The sequence below is a fragment of the Phascolarctos cinereus genome, unplaced genomic scaffold (assembly GCF_003287225.1).
Source record: "Phascolarctos cinereus isolate Bilbo 61053 unplaced genomic scaffold, phaCin_HiC Scaffold_5;HRSCAF=322, whole genome shotgun sequence".
NCBI classification, from domain to species: Eukaryota; Metazoa; Chordata; class Mammalia; order Diprotodontia; family Phascolarctidae; genus Phascolarctos; species Phascolarctos cinereus.
The window spans coordinates 48,872,808-48,886,891 of NW_027555958.1; positions in this window are offsets into that span (position 1 = coordinate 48,872,808).

Consider the following 14,084-nt stretch of genomic DNA (forward strand, 5'->3'; position numbering starts at 1 on the left):
AGTCAGAGTGGCCAAATCCTGATTGAAGAAACTCTTTTTCCCAATGAGAGAGCCTCAGACACATAATAGCTGTGTGATTCTGGGCAAGCCATTGAGCCTCAATCTATATCAGTATCCTCAAATGTAAAATAGGGATATTATAGCACTACCTCCCAAAGTTGTGAGAATAAAATAAAGTATTTGTAAAGCACTTTGCAAACCTTGAAGCACTATGTAAATGGTATATAGTATTATTACCGTCCATTTACATGCTAATTTAGTAAATGTACTTTACATATGAGCAATTAATCCATTGGGATCATGCAAAAAATGGGGAAAAGATTAAAAACTTTTGAGAATGGGGACTAGAGCAATGTAATAAATTATGAGTTATTGTTAAGCACTTTTATGCCCCAAGTTTAGGCAGATTTCCAAAAGGTGCTGAAAGGGCTTTTCTAAGAGATATAAGGACAAAGCAACTTGCACCACACATGCTCAGTTGGTAATGGTCACACTGTTTAAGGCTGAAAGGAAGCCAGCTGCTGCTCACATGTATAGGAGAACTTGACCCTGGAGCAGTGCCAAGTCACTCCATGTACTTCACTCTGATACCCAGTCACCTTCCTTTAGAGTTAAATGGAATGCTGTGCCCCTGCTGTGGGCACATTGCCCTTCATATGTGTAACATCACTTTGATGGAAATCTAAGTTCCAAGTTCAGATTTAGAATGCCAGAAACACACCTTCCTTTGCCCTGGAAGAAAGAGTGAAGATATCTCTTTTTGTTCCCCTCCCATTCCCACCTGCCTCCCTGCCAACCAGTGATTCTAGTGAGGGTTCTGATGAAGAGCTGGCTACTGGGATGGGGTTCCTTTAAAGGCTCTGATAAATAGGGCTGTGATCTAAGTAACAAGTGAGTGCATGGGCAGCAGTGACTATATGTGCAGGCCATCCAGTTTGAAATCTAGGACTTTTACTAACATGAGATTAGCCATTGGCACCATTCTCTTGACTGAATCTTGTGAAAGGTTTTTATGGGGTCTGATGCTGATATCATGAACTGCAGGCCATATGTGGAGTGGAAGGGGAGGGTGATGAGAGGGAGGGCAATTCAATATTGTAGAAAGAGTCGTTCAAGTGAGTGTTCAAATCCTAGTTCTGCTATCAACCTATGTAAAGTCACCTTCAATATCAACAAAATGAAGGGGTTGGATTAGAGAGCCTCTATGGTCCACCTCTAACTAATGATAGGGCCTACATCACAGGGTTGTTGGGAGGATCCAAGAAGATATGCAAAGTGCCTTGCGAGCCTTAATGCCCAATCTAAATGCTATTACCATTACTGTGATTATCATCATCATTATTAGAGATGTGATTCAAAGACTCTCATTTGGCATGTATGGAGGCAAAAAAAGAAAATGAAGTAGGGATCATCGTTCCACTTTTCTCTTGCGACAGGGACCAGGCTTCTCCATAAAGCCACAATAGAAGACTTTGCTCATTGTGGCCGTCGGTTCTGGTTTTAATCAGGCTCACAGTGATGATATGGAATGGGGGTGAGCAGGAAGGGGCAGCGAATTAGCTTTTGATTTGAGAACCACAACATTCTGAGTTTAAAATTTGCACTGAACTTCAAGAATTCAAGAAGACATATTTATCTCAGTTTGACCCTCAAGTGGGCAATGTGAGACCACTGAAAGCACATGCCATCTTCTCAAGCAGTCTGTGGTCTCCGGAGACGAATGAGCCAAGTGGGAAAGGAATGTGTGTTCAAAGAATTCAAGGGCTTTGTACCACTTCGTATGAAAAAGGAATATAGTTGCAAAATGAAGGGAGCATTAGAAATAGAAGACCTTTTATATCCATCCTTTCTGGTTGAAAATGAAATCATCTCATGAAAACAAAGGTGCCTGGTTTTCTGAGAGAACAGATGATCCCACATCAAGGTTTGAACTGGCATTCGATTACACAGCTAAATTAAGGGAAGAAAAGTCACATAATTTTCCATTAAGGCAAGGTAGATATGAAACTAAACTCTGTGATGCTTTTAAAAATCCACATTGTCTCAGGATTACAAAATTTCTGAGTTTTGATTTGTTTTTGGTTTTGGCTTGGTTTTTTGGGTAGGCAGTGGGGTTAAGTGACTTGCCCAGGGTCACACAGCTAGTAAATGTCAAGTGTTTGAGGCAGGATTTGAACTCAGGTCCTCCTGACTCCAAGGCTGGAGCTCCATCCACTGTGCTACCTACCTGCCCCGATATCTGAATTTTGAAATGAATTTTAGATACTGCCTAGTCACACCTGCGTTTGAATGCCAAAGTCAGAAAAAATAAGAATAGTAATAAAATAATTCTAGGTTAAACAAAAATAATTTTCTCCTATTTGGCCAAAGTTTCCATCTGCATTGCACAATGGTTTATACCCTTCGATAGCTCAGACATCCAGCCTCTTCCCTTCCTTATTATAGTGTTTATCTTCTGTGTCTACTTAGCACAGGGTTAGAGGGTTGGGAGTTTAAAAGAACCTAATAAAAATGTGCTAATCCAGAGGATTATATATATATATATATATATATATATATATATATATATATATATATATATATATATATATATATACATATATATATATGTGTGTGTGTGTGTGTGTGTGTGTGTGTGTGTGTTAAATTTGTAATTAAATTTGTAAAAGCATAATTGATAAATATTTAACAAAATAAAAATATGATAAAACAGATATTACATCTAAAAACTGTGTCCATTTGGAACCCACAGAGATCCTTACACATGGATTAGTGGCCCCATTTCCATATGAGTTTGATACCACTGCCCTAATCCAACATACCCATTTTTCAGAAGTAGGAATAGAGGCCCCAAAAGGCAAAGAGATTTGCCCAGGGTCACACAGGTATTAAGTAGCAAAGCTAGGGTTTGAATTCCAGTCTGCTGAGTCCAAATGCTGTATTCTTTTCCATCACATTAGGTGTCCCTTTAGCATTGCTAAAAGATGACAGCAGTGATAATATTCCCCAAGCATCCAACTCCATCTGTTTCCTCCTCCCAGCCCCCTCTGGCCTGTAATTCTCAATGCATTGTTCATTTCCCATGGGTGATACAGGGCCCCACATACAAAAAGGAAGAAGTCAGCCCTGGGAGTGGCTCCATTAGATAGAATTTGTGTTTTCTATTGGAGGCGGTTCCCATAGTAAATGGGTCTGAATGGCTTCTCCAGCATAGTTTCTTTGTTGTCTATTAACATGTGACCTTCAGCGAGCACACTTTCTACACTTCACATATGTGCTTGGTATCCTTCTCATGTGGTGAATAATAATGTCTTTGATTGTACTCTTTGCATCCATATTGAAGAGATTTATCCAGTCTCTTTGCTGGAGGATTCTTCCGTTGTCTTTTTGACCTGCATTAATTTAATTTTTTTTCTTCCTAGATTAGTAAAATAGACAACATTGCCTTTCCTTTAGTTCTTCTTAAGGATTCTAATTCCTTAAGGTCTTCCCAGTACAGAGTCTCACTCTTGTATTTATAATTATGTCTATATTTCATGGAATATCTGAGAGTAATGTATATTAAGGATGGAAAGGTAGGTTGGGACCAGATCGAAAAGAGCTTTAAATTCCATCAAGTTGTTAATATAATCCTACACATGGGAGCTAAAAGAATTCTAGTCCAACTCACTAATTTTAAAGATGCAAAAATAGAAACATGAAAAGGTGAAATAATTTGTCCAAGGAGTAGAGACTAGAGCAGGAAGTTGTCGACAACTAAGTGCTGAATTTTTCAGTAAAGAGAATACTCATGTAATGTAGAGGGATTAAAATCTATGTAGGTAAAGATAGTGTCTGCATGAATTAAATCATAGATTTATATAATTATTTTCTTATTGATGTAGTTGTTGCTATCAAGAGATACGAAATGAGTTTTTGTTTATTTGGTTGGGGGGTTTTTTTGTCCCCATAGATTTCAAAGTCTTGTCTTAAACAATTAAGATCTCACCCTGATGGGTCAAATTGATCTCAGAAAGTTCCTACTAGCTCTATGATACAGTTCTGGGATCCTACATGAGTCTATGATTTGGAAGGCAATGTCAAGTAAAGGAGCTATTATTAAGACAGTATTGGAAACAATGGTATTAGCTTAAGAAGGTTTCAAATTTCAACCAGAATAAAAAGGGGAAAATGGGTTAGGAGCACAAATAGAAGTAACATAAGCTCCAAATAACTTCAATAAAAATAACTTCCATAAAATAAGCAATATACTTAGTGGGATGAATTGGCAATGGTTATTACCCCAAAGGACAGCAGGGGAAAACTGGCTTGACTTAAAAACAGTAAGACAGTTGGCTCAGGTAGAATGCATGGCATTATGTAAGACAAATCATAGCACTTTTAAAATGTAGATGAGGGAAAAATCGTTTAACTTTATTGCAACCACAAAAAAGAACAGAATGCTAGAAATTACAGGTCATTCAATGCCCTGTAGTATGAGCAAGGAACATACAGAAGGTATTTTCATGCATGAAAGCAAAAATGAAGCATAAATGTGGAGACAAAGCTAAGCTGAGGCAAGGCTGGGATAGTATTTTGGAGAAATGAAATATTAGAGTCAATGGAGCCATCGTTTAGGTAGGCAAGTAGGGGACCCTTGGCTTCCATAAAGGAAGTGGTGGAAGAATGAAATAGTTTGATTCAGAAAGAAAGGGAATCCAGGGAAGCTGGGTGTCTTTGTTGCTACGGTTTGCAGCAGTGCTGCGGGTAGTTCTGGTAAATGGCTTTTGTAAGGTTACTAGAATCATCTTATTTCTGGATTTGTGTTTCTTCTCATCAACTTCCTCTTCATGCGTCAGTGATTTGATTGTGAAGGTTTCTTTGGAATTCTGCTCTATACTGCTCTTTGTTGTTATTTTTAAATTCCTCCAGGATCCCAGGAAGGTTTGAAAGATAAGCATCAAATCTATTTTCCTAACAAGCCACAGATCTAGAATTGAAAGAAACTATAGAGGCCCTCTAGCCCAACCCTGTCATTTTCTAGTTGTAGAAATTGAGGTCTAGAGGTGGGATTTGAATCCAAAGCTTCTGACATGAAAACAGTACTCTGATGACTCTGGAGGCGAGAGTGAGGCTGATGACTTTGCCCAGCCCTGCCTCACCTAAATCCAATTTACTTGCAAGTCAAGACATCACCCTCCTGATGTCATTGGTCCTCTTCAAGAACGAAGGGCCAGCAACAACAACATTTTTTCCACTGTACCGTGAGAAATCTGAGTAAATTAGGGCAAGGCTGGAGAAGAGAGCCCATTCACCCTTTCCCCAAATCCCATCTAGTCATAATAAGAAAGTACAAATAAAAATAAAAATGAGTCCCCTTCACCTGTTATGATTTTTGTTTCCTTTGTTTCAGGAATATCTTCATAATTAAGATTATTGCTCCCCGATGCCTCTAGGATAGTATGCAATAATCTTTTTGGCATTTGAAGCTGTTCACAACTTGTCCCCACTCTGTCTTCCCAGGCTCATTTTACATCAGTTCTTCTTATACGTTGTTTATGGCAGCAAAACTGGCACACTTGCCATTTCAAGTACAAGGCGTTCCAATTCCCACCTCCATGGTTTTGCAAAAGCAAAATGCCTGAAATGATCTCCCTCTTTACCTCTGCCTCTTGGAGACTTTTACTTCTTTCGTTGTTGAATTCACATGCCACCTTCTTTCAAGAGACAATTCCTGATTCTCTTAGTTGTTAGTGTTTCCTTCCTACCCTAGTCATTTTGCATTTTACATCCATATGTGTGTGTATATAAATATATACACATACATATACACACACACACACACATATATATATATACATATATACATACACACACATTTATACACATATACACATATGTATGTATGTGTATATGTGTGCATGTGTATATACATATATGGATATATGTATGCATCTGCATGTATATCTATACATACATATACCCATATGTGTCTGTGTGTATGTATATCTGTATGTATGTATATATCCTATTCGTTTATCTGTGAATATGTTTTATCTTCCCCACCCCCCCACCCCACCCCTGCCTATGTGGTAGAATCAATAAATGATAAGCATTTATTAAATACTTACTATGTGCCAGGCCCTGTGCTAAGCACCAGTGATACAAAAAGTGGCAAAATATAATTCCTGCCCCTGGAGAGCTTACAATTTAATAGAATGTAGAAATGCTAAGTTCTTTGAAAGGAGAGACTATCTCCCTTTTGTACTTGCATCTCCAGAACCTAGTATGGCACCTGGCACAAAGTAGACTCTTAAGAAATGCTTGCTGATTGACCACAAAACCTTAAAAGATGACAAACATCTGTCAATAAATTTCAATTTAAGTCAATAACCAAATGAGCTTTGACGCCTATAAAGGCATGCTAGAGATTCAAAGATGAAAATGTTATAGACCTTATCCTCATGTAGTTTAAAATATAATAGTAAAGGCTTGGGATATACAACCATAAGTATTACATGGAGATTAAGGAGAGATATAGATAACATGCTCTATGAAAATTGAAAATAGGTCACATTCTGCTTGAGAGATCAAGGAAAGTTTCATAAAGAAGTTTGAAATTGAGCTTGACTTTGAAGATAGGAAGTCCATATGGCATAGAGTAAAGAACACCACACTCAGAGTTATCAGTCTTACATATGAGCCTAAGATCTGGTATCTCTTTGTTCTATAATTATGAGCAATTTTGATTATCTTTTGTGGCCTCAGTTTCCTCATCTGTAAAATGTAAATAATATAATACACATCCCATGGGGATGGCACTCTCCATAGCCTCCTCAGCCCCCTCCCTGTGACCTGGATTCTGCCCATGGGCGCTGATAGGTTAAGCTTTCTCTTTATCTTAACCAGAATTGGCCTTCACATCACTGCCTGGCCATGTCCAGTCCACATTCCCTGAACTCGGGCCATCTTCTTCATCCTCATCTCACTGGAACCTTGACTGTGACCCTGGGACTCCTGGCTCTGATAGATGAGTTTTGATCTTATCAGACCTGCTCATCACTTTGCCATTTCCAAATCATATTGCCTAACTTATACCCCTCAGCCTTTCTAGTTTCCCTTTTTCTGTTGTTGCCTTCACCCATTGGAATACAAGCTCCTTGAGAACAGAAACTGTCTTCTTTGCTTCTATTTTTCCTTAGTTATTACTTTTCCTTTTGTTGATGTTCAGTCATTCCAGTCGTGTCCAACTCTTTCTGACCCCTTCCCTAGTTAGACTGGAAACTCCTTGAGGGCAAGGACTATCTTTTGCCTTTCTTTGTATCCCTAGCCCTTAGCACAATGTCTGGTAAATAGCGGGCATTTAATAAATGCTTATCAACTGACTTACTCACAGTACCTACTTCATAGGATTATTGTGAGATGAGATGGTGGGTACAAAGTACTTAGTAAACCTTAAAGCCTATCTAATGTCAGCTACACAATGTAATATGGAAGCTCTGAAGGCTTTTTAGCACCAATTCCCTAAGTTAAGAGCAAGGGATACATGAAAGGTACAATACAAGAGTAATAATAATAACAATACAAGCATGATTCTGGCAACTCAGACCCTCTGACTTTACATACACCACTCTTCCCACTGCCTTGTGGTGGTTGTTTAGTCATTTTCAGTCATATCCAAGTCTTCATGAATTCCTTGGGAGTTTTCTTGGCAAAGATATTGGGGTGGTTCCTTCTCCAGCTCATTTTACAGATGAGGAAACTGAGGCAAACAGGGTTAAGTGACTTGCCCAGGGTCACACAGCTGGTAAATATCTAAGCCTGAATTTGAACTTAGGTATTCCTGAGTCCAGGTCCAGCACTCTAGCCACTATTCTTCCCATTGCATTGTGGTGCCTCTCATCAAATAAACAAGATAAAAGTTTGAAAGATATCAGCAGCAACAGAAATGGCTAGGCTATCCTGAGCTTCCTATGAAGCTTTACAGATGAATGCTCTCTCTTCTTTCACTTTGAGATAGTGCATCTGAAAGGCAACATTTGGGGCCTCTCAATCCCTGAAAGTTGCCCAGGGATTAAAAGGAAGAGTAGGGGGAAAAGAAGAAAAGTGTTAATCCAAGAGATGGATTAACAATCAAACTAACATGGACAGTCCTTTTCAAATCTTCTTTTATTTCGGTGTTATTTTAAGCCAATTTTAACTATTATAAGATGAAAGAAGCTGCTCATGTAGTTCCATGTTGATATGAACCACTCATTCCAACTGAAGCTGCCCCAAAATGGAATGATTTGTCTCATGAAGCAGTGAGTTTCTCGGCACTAGACATAGTCAAATGGAGGCTTAGTGATGTTATCGAGGAGTCCTTCTTCACATAAGGGATTGGAGTAGAAGGCCCATAATCAAAATAGCAGCTAGCATTTACATGGCGCTTTGAGATTTGCAAAATTATATATATAATATGTGTGCATGTATATGTACATATGTACACATAGTATCTAAAATTTATATGTACATATGTGTATACACACATATGTAAATCTCATGTGTTTTGCATAGCAGCCTATGAAGTAGATGATAGCGGTATCATCATTTTACAGATGAGGAAACTGATCCCAAGAGGGATTAAGTGACTTGACCAGGGTCATACAGCTACTAAATAGCTAAGGCAAGATTTAAATTTAGGTCCTCCTGACCTAAGTCCAACATTCTGTTTGTCCATTGTGATGCTTAGCTGTCTATGATGCCCCTTCCAATTCTAATGACACCCCAGTCATTTGCTCAGGAACCACTTGAATTGCCTACTGTTTTCTGAGTCACAGAAGAAGAAAAGTGATGAAGCTTGACCTCATTTTACAGCTGAAGAAATTGAGGCAGCTAGTGGCTAAGTGACTTGCCCAAGGTCACGTAACAGGTCTTCCTGACTCCAGGCCAAGCACTCTTATCAATTTAACCTTTTTGGGCTTCAGTTTAGTCACCTACAAAACGGGACTTGAACTGAAGTGAAAAACCTCTCCAACCCTGGATCCAAAATCTCTGCATAATGGCCTGCCATTGTAGGAATTTTCCCAGACTGTTAGATAGAAATTTTTTTTCTTGCGTATCACAGCCTACAAACCCTGTATTTGAATGGTGAAGGCTCTAGGAAGTGAGAGAAATGATTTAACACAGTACAGAGTTACAGGTAGTGGGAATATATTAGGGGTAATGGCATAATATTAAGAAATCAAATCTTTTTCTGAAGATATAAAATAATTGCTTTATCATAAATTATGGATTATGAAATAGTCCCCAAAGGAATTATGGCAATTCCCTTCACTGGAGACATTTAAAATTAGATTCAAAGAAAAACTTGAGAGAATACTAGAAAGAAAACTCCCACACTAACAAATATGAAACAGATGAATTTTCAGACTTGTCCATCTCTAATTTATGTGACTATTATTTATCGGATTCATTGAAAATAATTTGGTGTTCTAAACCCAGGGACCACAAGTTTAGAAAAAAAAAATGTAAATCAACAGCTCTTAATAATAGAACTAAAGCCTTATGGGATATGTGACAGATGCGATGAGGAATTTAAGATAGAAACTGTCAGCTTCCTATTTTGCATTTCCCATTGATAGAGGGAGAGAGTTCCAGTGATCATTTTGAGAAAGTGTCCTGACTTCAGACTCCCCACAATTCATCTCAGGACTGTTAACATGAGAACTGCAGCTGATTGCAGTTGCCATGATGATGCATAGGGAGAGATGTGATTTCTGGGGTAACAGGCTTCCCAACAATGAAAAACTTTAAAGATTAAAGTCAACACCTTAAATTATCCTCACAACGGAATAGGAAGCTGGTGCTGACTGTGGAGCACAGGTGTAATCAACTCCATATGTCCCACACCCTGAAGCAGATGGGAGGCTTAGTCAATAATCTCTTCCAACAGAATACCAAGGTAGCCCTGAGGGGGCGGGGGTGGCTAGAGCCTCAAACTCAGTCGGGACAAACCTATGTCAGCCATTTCTTAGCTATGTGCCTCGAGGTAACTTCCTGAACCTCCCTCAGCCTCGGTTTATCCATGTGTAAGATGCAGACAGCAATAGCACTCTCCTAATAGGGTTACTGTAAGCATCAAATGAGGTAATATATGCAAAGTGGTTTGCAGATTTTAAAGTGCTCTATAAATGTCAGTACTTATTTCCTTTTGAAAGTTTTGAAAGTTACAAAAGCATATTTTACTGTGGTGAAGTTCACATCAGAGGGGGAAAAAAAAGAAGATAAACTTTGTGCTAAATATAAAAAGCATTAAAGAAAGGTAGGAAAGACTGGGAACTCTGGAAGGACGCACAGGTCTGAAGCTATAAGTTACCTTTAAAGTCATCAAATCTGACCCCTCAATTTACAGATGCAAAAAAATTGATACCCAGAGAAGCTAAGTCATTTGTCCAAATTCACACAGATAGGAAAAAAGTGACAGAACTAGGATTCCAACGCAGGTCTTCTGATTCCAGTTTCAGAATCTTTTTTACTGTTGTGTGGTAGCCAGGTACATAGAATACATGGACCCACTGGACCTGTTGCCATCACATCTAGCCTTAGACATTTCCTGGCTGTGTGGCCTTTGGTAAGTCACTTAACCTCTGCCTGCCTCAGTTTCCTCTTCTGTGACATGGAGACAATATATTGTGCCTACCTCCCATGGTAGTTGGGAAGATAAAGTGAGATATTTGCAAAATATGCAAATCATATTTATAATTTAACATAATCTGTAATATAGTTCTCAAAACCACTATATAAATGCTAAATATTATTACTGTACCATAGTACTCCTAATCAGATAAAATCTGCAAACATTTCTGGTCAAAGGCAAGCAGGTTCTCCAAACTAGAGGCTAGTGATCGATTAATTAGCCACCGTTAATTAGCAAAGGTTCTAGCAAGGTAAATCTCATCACATTAGAAATTCTAATCTCTTATCTGGAGGTAAGAAAAGGAGGTGAGGGGGGATTTGGAGAGGGGAAGCTCAACCTCCTCCTTCCTGAGAAAGAACCCCAGCAAACCTCACACCTCATTACATGGAAAAGGCTGGATCAAAGTGGGAAACTTCTAAAACAGCATTTCATCTGTATAATAGCTCTGAAAATAGACAACACATTTCTGCAGGCAGATAATCTTCAGAGAACCAAACTGAGGGTAAATGCAAATTTTCAAATTCGAAGCCTGGATCAAACAAATCAGTGGGAACTTGGGCATGCTAAAGTCAATTCACCAAATTGGGCACAGTTTTGTCTCAGCCACTGACATGTGGGAAAATTTATGTAGCAAAGTATATGCTTATAAAATTTAAACCCATATTTAGTGGGGGAAACAATTCATTATACCAAAAAAATCATAAATGCACTACAGATGGTAATGCTTTTTTTTCCCCTTGCTTTTGGCAGGGCCCCTTTCACTGAGTGGCTTTTCTCTGCCTAAGATAAAATGATCGACCCTGGCTAGTTCACATCTATTCTTGGTATTTAACCAGGTAAAATCAGAGATCCAGTCCCTATCCCTAATTCCATGGGGAAAACACTATCACAGTCCGATTATTCCATGAGTTCCTATTCAACATCATAAATTGCAGAGATTCTTCATTCTGCCCAGAATAAAGAGGAAATAAGAAGGTCCTCAGGAGTTCTCAGTTCTGGGAGGAATGACCTTTCTCACCTCCAGCCAAAACGCCTGTCAGTTGTTACATGGATCTTTCTGATGTGTCCCTGCTTCCATACTTCTGCCCATCCTGGTCCAGATGCCTGTAATGGCTCTTCTCACAAGCCAAGTCAACATTGCAATGTGCCAAGCAACAGGCTAAGAACTCCTCCTCCACCTGTGAAATTCCAGCACATCTTTCAAAACCCAGATCAAATGCTACTTCCTCAGTGTAGCTTTGACATTGATTTGGCTTTCTAGCTCTTTGTGTGTGAAAGAAGTGTAAAAGAGGTGTTAAGGAGTTTTCCTATAACCAGACAATGGCGGTGAGAAGTTCTACAATCTCTGAGCAACACATTTGCAACTTTTAAAAGATATGATCCTTTCAGACCTTGGCCAGCCTAAAGAACATGTGTTTATACTTCTTTACTGTTTTAGGAGGTGCGAATAAATCCCTCAATCAATTGGAAAGATCAGGCCAGGGTCCTGGTTACCTTAAGGAACAAGAATACATTCTGAGGAGTCAGTCATCCAGAAGAGAACCATCTATGGAGAAAGAACCCAGCTCGTGACAGGGAATTTCTCCTCACCTTTTTACTCGGGAGGATTGCAGACTACGGTATGGGGAAGGAAGAGGATTTCTCTTTCCTCCCTTCCCCTTCCACTTCCGATTCCATCAGCAGTGATTCTTGCAGCAAAGAGACTTCTCCAGCAGGGAATGCTCTGCTCTACTGAGAGCAGGTCCAGAATATTGAGGTGCAGAAGAGCAGGTCTGGGGAGCCCAGCTGGGTGACCTGCCCAGCAAGAGTACAGTCTTCAGGAGGAAGGGCACGGGACCAACACAAAAAAAGAAGCATCCAGACCCTTCTTCATCATAGGTATGAGCTGTCTCAGTCACCATGTCTTCCCTACATGAGCCTCTCTAGTTACATTCTGTGTGTGTGTGTGTGTGTGTGTGTGTGTGTGTGTGTGTGTGTGTTTGTCCACTGATTCTTTGTATTTGTAGGAAAGTCTGTCCCAGGTTTATGAGGGGAATGTTGTTTTGCTACTGTTCATATTATGCCGTTGCAATAAATGCCTTCACTTCAAGCTAATTGTGTGAAGTAGGACCAGTTGGGGTTTGTGAGCTATGATTTTAGAAATACGGACTCTCCCCCACAGTACCCTGAACCTGCCGAAGCAGTCATATCCTCTTGGGAACCCAAGCTGTGAGTTAGAGATGGAGATAGTCCAGAGGGAATGCTATAAGTAGAGAGATATTTTTAGCTTCCCTAAATAATGAGGGTTCTTGCAGGCACCATGCAAGTTCTGACAGTTCCTAAGGAGCAGAGAGGTTTCCTGTAGCAGAATATACGCCTATTACTCCAATGCCAACCTGGCTGACCTGGAAAGTCTCATTAAAAATAGTCACCCCTTCTGTTTCACAGTATGAAGCAATCACCCCTGTTTATTCAAGACATTTTAAACACAATGTACTAATTTCCCTTAATTTAATAAAATTTAGGCCGCAGCAATACCAGAGGACTAAGTCATAAAACGGTATTTCAGGAATCCACGGACTAGGTGGTAAACAGTGTGAAGGCAGAAATTATGTCCTATTTGCCTTTATATCTCCATCAGAGATCTTTGGTCTGACCAAGTTATTCTAGAAAGAGATGGGTTGTGTTGACTGGACAGAACCATGAGCAGGATGAACAGAAAAATGCTCTTGAAGGAAGACAGCAAAGATGAAAAAGCAGATGGCCAGCACTGCAGAGGTCCACCTCTGGTTCCTGGAAGTTCTGCCATCCTAAACTCTGCTTCTTAGAATTAATCCCTTCTGCAGTGAGGAACCTTCAGCCTCGAGGCCACATGTGGCCCGCTAGGTCCTCAAGTGCAGCCCTTTGAATCTAAACTTCACAGAACAAATCCCTTAATAAAAGGATTTCTTCTGTAAAACTTGGACTCGGACAAAAGGCCACACTCAAAGACCTAGAAGGCCACACGTGGCCTCCAGGCCTCAAGTTCCCCATCCCTGCTCTAGACCCTTCAAGGCTCAGATGGTATGCCAACTTTTACAGAAGCCTTTCTGGATTCCCCTCTTCAAATCATGTGTGTATATGTACATATAAAAATACATACAATATAATATATATAATATATAATAATAAATGACAATATGTAGTGTATATATTGTATATTATATGATTATATACATTGTATAATTTATGTACGAACCATATATGGCATATCATCATGCATGATATATAATGTTGATATTATATATTGTATATATCATATATACCTTATATCATATGTACTATTATATGATGTAGTGCATGTATGCTTGTGATATTACTATTATATTCTATACTCCATGCCTGGAATATTCTCCCTCTCCACTCTGACTACTGACCTCCTTGGCTTCCTTTAAGTTCCAACTAAAAT